We start from the raw sequence: 15,720 nt of genomic DNA, 5'->3' as shown, positions 1-15,720 counted from the left end.
AGGAGAACTACAACTTCTTAGAAAGAAATTCCACGTCATTTAGGCCAATTCCATTTTTTATTTACCAATGTAAATCTTCTTTACAACACTTTACCCATGTGGACAAAGTGGCTATTTTTCAGCATATAAAGAATATGACTTCTTTTGTTATTTGGAAATTATGTCGCTAGCACACAAAACGCTGTAAAGTATCATATTTCAAAGTTAGATTATCGCCATTCAAAAGCGCATTACAATAGCAATGATTTATGGGGGTGCACTTGTCCCATGGACCGCCTGATGGTCCGAGGGTTTTCTGACCATCTGAAGACAACACTTTTCATCGAGACAGCTTACCGAAATCATATCCAGTTTATCGGTTTCGTCTCTTTTGTACCTCGGCGCCGGGCATCGCGACGGGTAGGTACAACTCTATTTCACTGACTACAAGAATTAAGGCTGATTTATAAACTTTACGTTAGCGTTGGCGCTGGCGTTCGCCGTTGACCTTGGCGCTGGCTATCATATACTGCATTTATAAACTTTCGGTTGGCGTTGGCGTTACAGATCACATCTAAATTTCTAACCTTACATTTTTGATTTGGTATTATTAATTTTTGCTTGAAAATTAATAAAATGGAAAATACTCGGCATGTGTTAGGTGCAGTGGCACTTATACATGATACTTTGTATTCTAGCAGCACTGAGCCTTCGAAATAAAAGACAACGTCGATACAAACGGAGGCCCGTTGACCAGAACAGAAAGACAAGAGGTAATTTTAATTATTATACAAATATAAAAAACTTGGATACAAAGCAGTTTTTTTAAATATACCAGGAAGCAGGTTCCAGTATTTGAAAAATTACTGCAAATGGTAAAACCAAAAATAAATGTAAACTATTGCTCTGATGGAATTTCTAATATATAGGGAATATACATTAAATTATCAATAGTAATACCACTAGTGATTCAATTTTCGCGATAAGTCTTTCGATTTACTTCTAAACGAAACTGAGTTGCTTGAAAACACCACGAGTCCGTAGGACGAGTGGTGTTTTCTTTAAGAAACTCAGTTGAGTTTAGAAGTAAAAGACATACTTATAAGCTAAATTAAATCACGAGTGGTATTTTATTAGTCTATTTTATGAACAAAGTGATAGGTCAACAATTCAGTAGAATGAGAGGAAGGAATTTAATAATAATACATTTGATCTAGGTAACCCAAATCTACCCATTTTTTAAATAATTCACAATTAGTCATAATCATGAAACATTTATTATAACTATAAATAATTTGTTATAATTATTTTTTACCTATAACAATAAAAAATTTGTACACGAAAAAAATACATTATTCTCGACTATAATTATTATAAACGGTGCAATTGTAAAAATTTTGAATAGTATGACCGTTATTAGGTGGATGTATTGTTGCTATTATTACTTGATGTACTTGGAGTATTCCTAAAAGTATTCACTATGTTCTGATGATGTTCGGCACTAAGATGTAAATACGGTTTCATCGAGTTCGAACTTCCATGTCCAGTAATTTTCATAGCTTGTTGTTCACTAACGCCAGATTGTAGTAACTGACTAACTGCAGTGGCACAATTAGAGTGATTCGTTATTTTCACTTTTTTATTGTCTAATCCTATCTTTTCTGCAGACATTTTTGTCCATTTGGATATTGTATTAATACCAATAGGACAATTCTTGTTTCAATTACTATTATTATATTTATTCCACTTGCCATTCACAGTCAGAAAAAGTCTATTATTGGTAATAGTTTCCCTTTTCGATATAAGTTTCCGGTATAATCTCACAGGACACATTTCAGGATTCTTCAAATCTTGAGTAAGCCATTTATTATCTGCATAGTTTTTATCACCACCTTGGCGGGTTTTGGAGAATATCGGATTATATGCAATTCTGTTTGTTAAACAGCCTTTGTTGTTAGTCTCTTCATTGAAAAAATGTAACATGGAAAAACTTGCTTCGTTACCTCTCCAAGCTAATTCTAAGGGAGCTATATGAAAAAACTTCTTTTGGAATCCCCTGGCGTGTCTTCGTCCTATTATAAGCAGATATTTTTATATTCATCCAAAGTCATAGCGACAGAACTCATTTTCCTTTTATCGGGTACAGTTTGCAACAATTTTCTCTTACTATCACGAGCCGCTCTCGCTTCCTTGAAGGTTATATCTTTGAAGGGATCAATATGTCTCTGATACAGAAATATTTTTCTTGTACCAATTTTGCAGTAGTGTTCCATATGGTTTTAACACTTTCCTTGTAATCACTACCATCAATTTTTCGCATGTTGAAGGCCCAGTCTTTTAGAATGAATGCTAGTCTTTCGTTGTTATTTTCTGCATCTAATTTGTAGTTGCGATCCACACAGAACATCATAAATTGTCTCCATATATAAGATTTAGATTTTCTTGTTTTACTCGGTATATTTTCTTCAATGTTTTGGTTTATAACTTCGTTTGAAGTACCACCGAAACGACTCATTTTGACATATACAGCTACAATAATTTTTTTGGCAATCGTCAAACTTTGCTTTGCGATCGGTATCCATGGTTACGTCGTTGAAAACACGAAGCTGATAGACCAATCAGAATTGAAAGACAGTTGGTGTTTTCGCGATAACACAAGCTGTCTTTGGTTTGTGATTGGTCAGATGATGTGAAAATTTTAAGATGAGTGAAATAGTCTAAACTATTTCACTTTATAAAACGTGGAAACACAAACAAACAAATAATTTAGTTTGATTTGTTTGACAAACCTTGTCACTTTTTCGGTATCGCTATTGGCTGCGATGACAAAGATACAGTTTTTTTATGTTCTATGATCTTGACTACAACCACAGAAGGGTTGGTGTATTCTGTGTTACAACGGCCAACGGGAAAAGATAAAGTTTGTTCATCTTAAACGGAACCGAACGCCAACGCCAACGGCGAACGATGTTTATAAATAGACATAAGAGTTTCCCATTTGACCATGTTGTAACGAGAACGTCAGCGCCAGCGCCAACGCCAACGTAAAGTTTATAAATCAGCCTTTACTACACCATATTTCAAAGGGTAAGTTCTTTTCTTTGTATAGATAACAGCAATGAGTAAAGCCAGCTAATTTTTGTAATATTTAAATTAATTACTAATATATTCACAATCAGAATATAGAATTTTTCTTCGATTATTATTATAGTTCTTTTAACCAGCGACCTCTAGTTTTACACAAAACATTATTGAAAAACTATTTTTCAAAAATATAAGATGATATTTATAGTACTACTCAGTACACAAATAGATAGATAACTGAATATGTAAGATATACACCTAATTTTTTTTCAAAAAGAAATTGGGATCTCTCTAACTAACTAAACAAAATAAGAGTGGCCGCTTTGCCCGGGTCTCCCGTACAAAAAGCAAATGTTAAAGTTAGCCACGTTATCAAAAATTCAAAAATAATAGACATAGCCTCATTTTTAACAAGCGGGTAAATAAGAAGTAAAGAAAACACATGAAGAAAGTGATGACATCAGAGTGTAAAAAGAGAAATCACAACGTACAAAATTCAAAGAGTAACAAAAGAAGAGAAAAATATGAAGAAATAGTACATAAATGAATGCAATGAAGTAATATAATAAAGAAAACGTTTTAATTTAAAACCATTTTATAATTAAATTTAACCTTAAGAAATGTCAATCAGTTTCTAAAGTAATATAAAACTTGGGTAATGACTAAAACTTTATCAAATTTAGTATTACATGGTCGAGTGCGATTCAAGCGATTCTGGAAATTTGGAACAAAAAGCGGTTAGGTAGGTATTAATTTTATTTGTGCAAGAATCTGCAGCAGGCGGAAGGCCGGAAATTCCCTTTGAAATGTAAATACTCAACGTCGAAATGTCTTTCAATTAATTCTGATTGGGCCGGAGGAATGATTGAGTTCAAATCAGAGATATTATCGAAAGATAAAAGGGCTTCTCTGTGTTTTCAAACTTTATTTCATTTGCACTCTCTCCACCTCTTCATTCATTCTGTATTGCAGAAGTTTTGTCTTTCTGGATGGCTGAGCTTTGAAGAGGTTTCCTGTAACTTTTGTTTAAGTTTCGACCTTTAATAAAAGGTTTCCGATTGAAATTTTTCAAAATAAAGTTATGTGTAGAAGGTATCTTTTCTCGGATAGGTAATACGATTTCAGGATAAAAGTAAAGTGGCGTAATCTGATGTTCAAAGGGAAATATATTACCATTGTCTTAAAGTTACCATAATATTCCAAAATAGGATCCCTATACGATAATATTAAATAGTAATAAATATATATTTAGAAGTACGCTTCAAAAACTAAATTTATAAAGTTACTGGTTTATCGAATTATCAATATTTGATAACAATTTATGAAAAAAACTTTCAAAGTAAAAATATAGTCCAATGAAAAGTTACATTGAGATTACATTTTTGAAAGGACACAATTTTATTTTTTTGATATGTAAGGGTGGTAGTATAAGCTTAAGTTGAAGAACACTCCAGAAAATTGTATTAAACACTATTTGTAGCCAATTAAACTATCTACAAATTTATCCCTATTAATTTTAATCGTAAAATGAATAAAGAGTTATAAAAAAATAATTAAAAATTTTTGAATAAATTTCCTTTTGGGCCTCCTAACTTTTTTTCTGGTTATTTTACAACAAAAAGATATTGGAGCAATATTATAGAGCGTTTTTAACAAATAATTTTCACTACTAATGTGTTAAATTTCATAAAATTCTCTGGCTTTTACAAACAGCACTCCAATGTTGACCGGGTTTTTAAAAACTTATAAGAATACGATAGAAAATGAACTATTAGGCTTAGTTTTTTATTATATATTTTATTATTCTTATAATTTATTATTTCCTTAACATTCCTATGGTATTACTAGTTTATTATCGACCTTTTTTCCTATCACCTATGAGGTAGCATCTGGAGGCGCGTTTTTTTGAGTGGTATCCTCATTAAACCTAATTCACTGACAATCTCCAAGCAAGATAATATTGAGCATGATTATATATTTAGAAAGTTGTTTCCCAGCTATTGTTTTTTATTTTATTATTATTACAGACAAAAGGTGAATGATTGCGAAAAGGAAATTAGAATTGGCGTCATTGTGGGTAATTCATCTTCGAATTCATCGAATTTTTCTATTCATTTCAATATTCTCATAATTTCACTCCAGGTTCTCCTTGTTACCACAGTTTTCCTTGCACCTGCAAAAAATAATTTCAGAAGTTCGTGAGTTCCATTGCTATCCAAATTTTTCTTGCTTTTTTCAGCACCAATCTTCAGGATTGCAGTGTTTTCTAATGGCAAACACTGAGGAAACGAACTGCATCTTTTTCTGGCGAAAGCGATGATAAATTAAAGGTAATTTTGGTTATTGTCTTGGCAAATCGTTTCTATCTCATGCTGTTAAAGAATTATCTTTAGGGTAAGTGTGTATAAGAGTACGCACCTATTATTTTTAATATACATATATCGCCATCTATTAAAGTAATTTTTACTTGAAGGCATTCTAAATATATTCCTACTGCACGGTCATAAACAGAAATCTGCATTATCGTCCTAGTTTTGTCAATATGGTCGGTGCAAATAGTTGCCGTTCAGATTTATAATTTGGTGTGTTCACAATTTAGTCAATTGAGAGGTAAGCAAACCATCAGTTTTGTATAAAATAATTTTAGACTGCATTTATATGAAATAGTGATTGCTTTTAAAATAATGGGCCGTAAATCTATTTGTTTTCGTAATAAACGCTGTAAAATCACAAAATGCATATATGTATAAGAGTACGCAGTTACCGATGTATAAGATTATGCAATGCGAACTCTTATACACAATTGGGTACTCTTGAACAATTTTTTATTTGTTTTGAGTTTTCTTTTTATTTTCAGATTTTAAATTCATAATGAGTCGGTACAAGCGAAAAACCGATAGAAAGTTAATTTTTCCTGAAGAAAACTTACGAGAAATAAAGCAAAAATTAGAAGCAGGATGTATAAAAGAAGTGTAGCGAATGATATGGGATAAATGAGGCCACATTAAGAAAACAATTAAGGTCTGGAAATGTACCAAAATCATTGGGACGATTTCAAATCGATATTCCAAGCGACCTAGAAGCCGAATTAGCACCAACAGATACGAGAATTAGATCAGAGGTTTTATGGAATTACAAAAAAATTTGCAAATAGCAGCGTATAAATTTACTGAATCTAATAATCTTTCTCACCGTTTTAATAAAAATCTGCAAATGGCTAGTGAGCCATGGGTAAGAGGATTTTGTTAGCGGAATAAAATTGCTCTTCGACAGCCAGAAAAAAGTTCGATGGCACGAATTATGGGTTTTAATAAAAATGAAGCAACAAGATTTTACGATAACCTTAAAAATCTTTATGAACTAAGGCAATACTCTCCAAGTTCAATATATGACATGGATGAATCGGGTTTATTAACCGTGCCTAATAAGTTACCCAAGACATAGAGAGCAAGGGAAAGAAACTCATAGGGAAGGTAGCTAGTGCAGATCGTGGACAACTTGTAATGGCTGTATGTTGCATGAACTCCACAGGTAACTATATTCCTTCAGCACTCATATTCCCCAGAAAAATAATGAAGGAAGAGCTGTTTTTAAATGCAGCATGTGAAACTCTGAAAGTAATTTCTGAATCTGGATAAATCAACACGAATCTTTGTTGTAAGTGGTTAATCCATTTTTATAAGTTTGACAAACCCAGTGCTGAAAACAATGTTATTTTAATTCTCGACAATCACAGCTCTCATCGTGACCTGCAAGCTATAGCATATTACCAAGAGAATCACATTTATCTTTTATCTCTACCGCCTCATTAAAGCCATAAACTACAGCCACTGGATATTGGTTTTTTTGGTCCTTTAAAAAAAAAACCTACAGTAGAGAATGTCACAAGTGGATGGTAAGTAATCCAGGTAAAGTAATTACACAATTTCAAGTTGCTGGATTATTAAGTACTGCTTATAGTTCTGTAGCAAATATTCAGAAAACCGAAAATTCTTTTAAGGCATCGGGAATATATCCGTTTAACCCTAATCAGTTTCTTGACATGGATTTTGCCCCCTCCTATATTACCGACGTACCTTTGGACAATCCAGTAAGCTCGGTAGTAGATAATACTTCAAATGGAGTCCGTGTAGAAAAAGAAAATAATGGACTTCAGCTTCCAATACCATCTAAAGTAATACCTCTTTCAAACCAGCCTGAGAATGAAGATGATCTAATCTCTGTTCACGTTACACCGCCTCTCGATGTGGCTAATCTTGATATCGAATGCGAAGATGGTGTATTAATATCATCACAAGCTAGCACTAATAGCTTAAATATGTCAGTGTCAGCGGCAGAGATTTTACCATTACCCAAAATTAAAGAAAAGCCTAATCGACGCAAAAGAAAATCTGAAAATTCCGAAATACTTTCCAGTAGCCCATATACAAAAGAACTTGAGAATTTGGAAAAGCTGTGCATCGGATCATGTGCTTTCAATGCAAGAATTGGTGGCACGAATCTCATACGACTTACGTAACAGGAGACTTCATGTGTTTTAACTGTGAGGAGTAGCAATGGAGTTAAAGATGAAATAAAAATGAGTTCTAAAACATACTTTTCATATTTCTTTTTTTATGTATTTGTGTTGCGTTTATTTTAGAAAAAAAGTTTGATTTTTGGAATGTCTTAATATTTTTGTACACTTCAGTAATGTGCGTACTCGTAAACATATAGATGCGTAATCTTATGCAAATTTTTGTACAAGACTACGCATTAGCAGCTAGATTAACAATGTGAGGAATGATAAATAGCCCGTTTTCGTAAAAATAAAAAACTGTCGCACTTTTAATATTAAGTGCGTACTCTTATACGCACTTACCCTATTTCCAATTTCAAAAATTTTTAGGTATTTTTTTTTAATAACTTTTTTATTTTCCATTTTATCATAAAAAATAATATGAGTAAATTTGTATAAAATTTATTTTGCTATAAACAATGTCTTATAAAATTTTCTGTGGGGTTGCTAGTTTACAAGATACAACGCGATAACCCTTTGCAACCCTTATTCCAAGATGTCGAGTATTTAAGAACTTGGCCAACTTTGGAGAGCTGTAGAATTTAGAGAAATTATTGAAATTAAACAAATTGGAGCAAAAATTATTCTACAAAAAACCCTTTATCATATTACTTTGATGTCGTTTTATTGTAAAATCACGAGAAAAAAAAAGTTTATAAGGCCTAAAAGAAAAATTGCAAAAAAAAAGTTTTTGTTGTTTTTGTTTATAACTTTTTTATTTTCTATTTTACAATTAAAAGTAATAAAAATAAAGTTATAGACAATTAAATTTTCTACACATAATGTTTAATAAAATTTGTTATAGGGTTTTTGTTGTTTTTGACGTGACAACGTCTTAAATTAGGTTGTGGCTCGGAGTCATTCATGAAAAAGTGTAACGCCCGCTCACGTCTGTTACGATGAGTCACCGAACGAGAGAGAGGCCCGCCGGACCGGCGAATGCCTTGCGTCTCTCTCCCACTCAAACATGATCGGTCCGCTGCGCGCGCAGCACTAGAGAATTAGGCGCGTTGAATCGGTGCGTGCTTGTGTCTCTGTCTTTCTCGAGCGTTCTTGGCGTTCAAGACACATTACAACAGAAACACTTCCTTTCATTTCATATTTCTCCTATCATCGTCCTATCCTCAACAAAATCACTCAAATAGAAATTAGTTAAGTTTAAGTTTACATGTACAATGTTTTAGTAAACAAAATATATTTCTATAGTTAAAATTTGTGCAATTCTTATTTTCATTCAATTCCTTGTTCCTATTGTGCAATTTAATAATATTCATATCAATAAATATTCTACCGAGAAAAAGACGTTGTCACGTAAAATCTTCGCCCGTAAAACCGACTTTACAGGCAACCGATTTTTGTTTATAACTTTTGTATTTTCTATTTTACAATTAAAAGTAATAAAAATAAAGTTATAAACAATTAAATTTTCTACACATAATGTTTAATAAAATTTGTTATAGGGTTGCTAATTTACGGGATATAGCGCAGCGACCCCACAAACTCAAACTTAAGCTTAAGCTTACCCTCTAAACATTTAAAAAAAAATAAAAATTGCGTCCTCTGAATGCCCAAACAATGTAACATTTGAATGAATTAATACTGTAATAAAGGGTACCCCTGTTAATACATGAATGTGATTAAAAAACAAGACTCAGCGCAAGTTTAACATGCCACCCACCTCCCCCCTACCCTACCCTACCAGCAAAAACGTCATTTTTTCGTTTTTATTGTTTCTACATGGGATGAAATCAATTTAAAAATTTATAAAAATTCACAAGGCATAGTTGTAGCTTTTCGAAAACATATCTTTTTCTCGTTTTTTATATAGTCGTAAGTGCACATAACGTAAAAGTGCGTTTTTTTCGAAAAAAAAAACGTTTACTTTTTTTTGAAGATGGCTGCATGTCTATTTTTTTTTAATTTTATGTATTGTATCAAATACTATATTTTTGATTTTTTCCAGAATTTTTATTAGGGTGAAATAAAGGGTGAAAAAAATACCTTCAAAAACCAGAAAAAATGGTTTTTTAGGGGTTTACGGATTTTTGGTAATTTCCCGTAGTTTATAACTTTCAAAATAAATCAAATCAAGTTTTTTTTACAGCATAGATATAATTTAAAGTAACTGAGTCCTTTAGGATATTTCAAAATTTGGCGAAACCTCAAAAAATAATCCTTTTAAATGATTTAAGGGTGTTTTCGGGGTTATTTCCATGCGAACAAGTCACGATTTATGGTTAAAATTAGTCGAACATAACCTTTTTTAGAACTAGATAATACTATTTCTCATGTCTTTCTTCAATGGGAAAAAGTGTCGTAAATCCTCTTACAACGAAGAGATGATAAAAGTTGTAAAGACCTGAGTTTGTAATCTTTAAGCTAAAATACTACTAGCTAAATTAAATGAGTTAGTTATTTTTATTCTAATTCAAACAAACAAAATCTGGATTTACCAAAACAATTTAAATAATTGGGTATTAAATTAAGTGAAAAAATAGAATTTTAACGCTGTTAATTAAAAATATAAATAAAAGTAGTTTACTTACATGATAATTAAATCAGAGATGATATTTCATACTATCTGAAATAAAACAATTAAAATTAGTATATATTGTTTGTATTTAAATATATATCTTATAAAACAATTATATTTTTTTTATTAAAAATCGACACTTTGAAACTGTAACTAAAAAAGAATTGATTTGGTCTTGGGACAATGAAAGCTTTTTAATCAACATGACCAATGCTTTCTCTCTGCAAAGTTTTATTGAACTTAACTAAAACGACTTTTACATAAGAAAAGTGCTGCAGTTCTTTATAACAATGTAAAATATAAAAACCTAGCCACAAATATATTTAATAGTTTTGTTTCCACCCACAGCATTACTAACAGTTTCAGACCGGCACCGCCCCGGCATACTTAAAATTAAAAGATCAATTTCGTTTTGGGGCAATAGTATCCATTACTGTGTAAGAAGATCTTGAAGACCTTGTCTGGTACAAACATTGTGCAGATGAGGAGCAATCCGTCTCTCAAGCATATCCCATACATGCTAGATGGAATTAAGATCTGGAGATTGTACTGGCCACTGTAAAATTAGATGATGAAATCAATATCTTACTGTTGCTGCAATATGTCGCCTTAAATTATCCTTTATCTAACGCAAATCAGGACCTGCAGCAATGGCAAATGGAAGGATAATAGCTTCTAAGATACGGTAAATATATTGATATTGATTCGAAGTGCAATCCACAAAAACAGAAACAGTTTGATGATGAAAAATTGTTTCAGCACACATCATAACTTGTAGACCACTATATAGATAAACACCCTGTACATTCCTAAGTCTTTCTTGTTGACCAGGTCCTCTCCAAACTTTCACTCTTCTTGAATCAGGGTAGAGACAAAACCAAACTATGTGAATAACACAGAACTCCATTCTTCTAAGCCCCAAGGCACATGTTGGTAGGCCATCTTAATCCGAGTCCACAATTTCAATCACGTAACATGGGAATCCTCAATAGACGTCTGGCGTGCAAGCAAGCTTCATTTATACTTTTCCTCAAAGTTTGGTGACATACAGTAATGTTTTGGGTATTTTATAGGCCCACAGAATTCACGTGCAGTTATATGCTTATTTCCACGATCTTATCCTACCACGTACTGATCCTGTCGAAAAGTAGTTCCACGTTGACGACCGCCATGTCTTTCAGCGACATTACCAAATTCGCAAATTCGTAGAGGTTGCTGTTAAAATCTCTCATTCCTAATCATCCCCAATTTTAACGGCCGGTTCCTGCTACTTTGCTCTTTTAATCTCCTCATAGAAGATTTCAAAAAGTTCATCTTCGTAATCACTTATATTTATCGTAACTTAATAAAAACTAACATAATGCTCCGTCGCCGCAGATTATTACATATGAAATAGATATTCGAGAAGAATCGGTAACATTCGCCGAATTTCGCACAGTAGCATTCCCTCATACGCCTGGAAATTTCGACCAGTACCTGATTAATTTTAAATTTAATAGTATCATGAATTGTAAAGTTAATTAAGTTATTTGCGATCGACTCTAGTAGAAAAATTAAAAGAAACATTACTTTTTTTTGTAAATCTCGTGAATCTTTTTCTTTGTAATTAACAATGGAATTACTAAAAAGAGATATTACTGTCAATATTAAAGTTTTCTATAATAAACTTGAAAATGTAATGTTTACAATTTCAGTTATTTTTTTTACATATTGAGTACGTTACTAAAGGTTTTACATCAAAATTTTGTCTCTATTCTAAGAATAAGTGTTTTTCCTGCAGAGTTAATAAAATATCAACAAAATATAAATCTTATAACCCGCTCCAGTTCGATTTTTTTTTTCGATTTCTCTTTATTTATTAAGTGTAAACTAACCGCAGTTTATTTTCCCATTTTGCACCTTTCGCCAAGTTTCCGCCAAACCGCCAGATTTTTTTCCATTTTTGTATCTATCAGAAATATTTCTGACATTTCGCAAAACTAATTTCTGTAAATTCGTTAACTCATTACCTCCAACTTCGGTGCGAACAATGGGAAACACCTAACTTATTTGAAATTTCGTTATCTGTATGGTATTAGGGAATTTAGTAGTGTTCGTCTTCTGTCTAGAAAGTTTCTGAACGGTTAACAGATTGCGGAAATATCTTTAAAAATTTACGAATTAATCTCTACTTTGGGTTTGAATTTTCTAAATAAGAAAGTTTAAATTAATAATATATTTGAACATAAGTTACTGTCACGATTAAATTGTTTGTACAGTGCAAGCACTTTAAATTATTAATATATTTTTACTTTAGAACTCTACATAATACGTTTTGGTTTCCCTTAAAACATCCTTTCCGCGTTTTCTATTCGGAGCTAGTCTTCTCCATGACCTTGATCCCAGTACTTGATCCCATGATCCCATGATCCCTTGATTATGATTGAGGAGAAGTCTGAATGTTAAGAGCAACTTGTTGCCGTCATTCCTTTTATTTAGACGATTGATTGATTGACTAATTGATTGATTGATTGATTAATATTTATTGGCCTATAGAAACGGATAGAGGGTATATTGTGACTTATATGGAGATGGTGTTGGCCTGGAACTAAAACTGGGTCGAAATTGTAAACGAACATAAAATGTTCATAGATCCTATTTTTAATTCTTTGATTGATTTGACCTATCTTGCGATCGTAGAAATTCTTAGGAATCTGATCGTAGGAATTTTATGAACTGCGTATTGTTCATTTAGGATATTTTCTTTGACAGATTGGACAAGATAAGAAAGTTTGTGGTGAAGACTATATAGAATAGAATAGAAAAATGCTTTATTGTCAATGAAAATTGTACAATTTTATGGACAAACCTTACAAAAAGTCAAAAAATAACAATAACAATTAAAATTTACTAAAATTACATAAATCGTCAATATCACAAAATAAAATATACAATCCATTGCAAAGTTTCACTAAATTGCAAATTGCATAATAAAACCTTACGAACTAGTTTACGAATAAGTTTAGGCTGCTGCATGTGATACCCAAATATATTATATAAATACTTGTACCTAAACGTATTGTAATTTCTTTAGTTATTCATTAAGAAACTCTTCTATTGAATAATATGGTCTTTTAGATAGATACGCTTTTATCAATTTACGGAACTTAAGGAAATAAGTTGTAGATTTAAGTTGCAAAGGGAAATGGTTGAATAATTTTTTTGCTTACTTTTTTTGCTTTACTTACTCAATGGACGAGATTGGCAAATACACATCATAGGTTGGATTTCTGGTGGAGTAGTCATTATTAGGTCTTGCTGTAAAAACATGTCGGTGTTTACGAATTAAGCAATTAACAGTTTCCAGAATATATAAAGAGGGAAGAAGTAAAATTTCGTGATTTTTGAAGTAGCTTCTGCAATGTGTTATTCTACTGAGACTAAAAAGATATCGTATTGCTCTTATTTTTAAAATTTAAAAATAACATGAGATTGGGCAGCTGTACTAGAACCCCAAAAAGAAAGGCCATATCGAAGACGAGACTCGAACAAAGAAAAGTATGTTATTTTGGAAGAGGCTAAATTGATTTCCTTCGAAACATATCTTATTGCATAGCAGGCTGAGGCTAGTTTCTTACTTATCAAATCGATATGAAGGGGCCATTTAAGGTTGCTGTCTATAAAAATACCAAAAAATTTTACAAAATCAACAATACTGATCTGGCTGTGATTAAGAAGCTAGGGTTGAAGAGCTCCTTTATAGAATAATGCTACTGTCTTAACCAGGTTTAAAAAGAGTAAATTAGAGTCCTAAAAATTAAAAAAAGAGTAACCAAGATTTTATTTTAAGTAGATCAGCAGTTATAATTGCATGAAGAGTTGCAATATTAGAGTTCCTCCAGGTAATACTGGTATCATTAGCAAAAAGAAAAATTTTTCCATCGATTTTTAAGTTAGTGATGTCATTTATAAAGATAAGAAAAAGTAGAGGACCCAGTACTGAACCTTGTGGTAGTCCACATACAATGCTTTTGTAACTAGAGTCAGTATCATTTGCTTTAACCAGTTGTGTCTTATTCCTCAAGGAAGATTGGAACCAATTCAAAGAAATATCTCGAATTCCGCAGATATTTTATTTTTTTATCAAAATGTCGCGATTTGCACAATTAAAAGCTTTGGCATAGTCACAAAAAACAGTGGCAGTATAAAGATTATTGTTTAGTGCTTGATAGACCTCATGTAGTACAGAAAACATAACATCGTTGGTACATTTATTAGATAAAAAGCCGAACTGACTTTGTGATAAAATGTTGTTTTCAACGAGAAAGGAAAAGTCGGGCTTTTATAACTCTCTCAATAATTTTGGATAGGACCGGTAGTAAGGCAATAAATCTGTAGTTGCATAAATTTGATTTTCCACCACCCTTATGAAGAGGAATAATAATGGCTGTCTTTAGGCACTATATGTACAAACAATGTACTATTCCCATAGTACATTTTTTTAGCTGTTTTGATAAGTTCTAGATAGATTCCTCTGGACTTTGGAGATATATTTAGTGACAAAGACGTTGGTAGTAAATAAAGCAATAACAACTCTCTCAATTTTCAATAATAATATGAACTGACTGTACGCAAGGATTTGGTCTCCCCTCAAAAAACACAGAAAATAAATCGACACACTGTTGTCCAGAATTACCACCTCAAGACCATTTTATTATTTAAACCTTTTCTGCGGACGTCTAAACAGACATGTTGTTTACAAAAATAAATTAAGAATCTACGCTCTTATTGCTTTAAACAACCACTATAAAATGACAAATTATTGGCGACGGGACAACGGAGGTTCGTGGAAAGTCGACGGCGCGCAGTGTTGCCGTTTATAGTGTATATATCTAATTTAAAACTTCACGTGCGGTAGGGATGGGAAAAACCTACCGGTTTTAACCGAAAACCGGTTTTTTACTTCGCAATAACCGGTTGTTTTTTTGTCCCGGTTATAACCGGTTTTTTATTTTTAAAGTAAAAACCGGTTATTAGGTTATAAAATTTTATTTTATTTTATAAATACAGAAGCAAACTGAAAGTGCAAACTCTCATCAGCCAGAAACAATTAAGTTTTATTATAATATTTCGTTGAAAAGGTATTTGTAATCATAATATTTACATAAGAAGTGATCTGGTACATCATCTATTTTTCACACTTGACTCTTGATATTGAAAATGGGTGAATGGCTGTTTCTGATTACCAAAAATAATGTTCTGACTATAAATATCGAATTACCGATTACGAATACGAATCTCCAAGGATTTCCCTACGTTTTCAAAACGATACACCCATACAGGAAGTATTAAATGAGTTAAAATGTACCTATTATACAAATATACAAACGTGTTAAAAGTAATACATGATAATTTTTTTTTGATGGTAGTAAAAATAAAAGATGAATTGCATTATTCAATTTATTTTTAAGTAAAATATTTATGTTGATATTATTTTTTTTAATTCCCATTTGAAAGAGTCTGGGAAATTTTATATAAGTTGAAATGGTTGGGGTGGGGAATTTTTTGGTTTTGGGAGGAGAGGAAA

Source organism: Diabrotica undecimpunctata, chromosome 8 (assembly GCF_040954645.1).
Source record: "Diabrotica undecimpunctata isolate CICGRU chromosome 8, icDiaUnde3, whole genome shotgun sequence".
Classification (NCBI taxonomy): domain Eukaryota; kingdom Metazoa; phylum Arthropoda; class Insecta; order Coleoptera; family Chrysomelidae; genus Diabrotica; species Diabrotica undecimpunctata.
Note: the sequence above shows the minus strand (reverse complement) of the source record.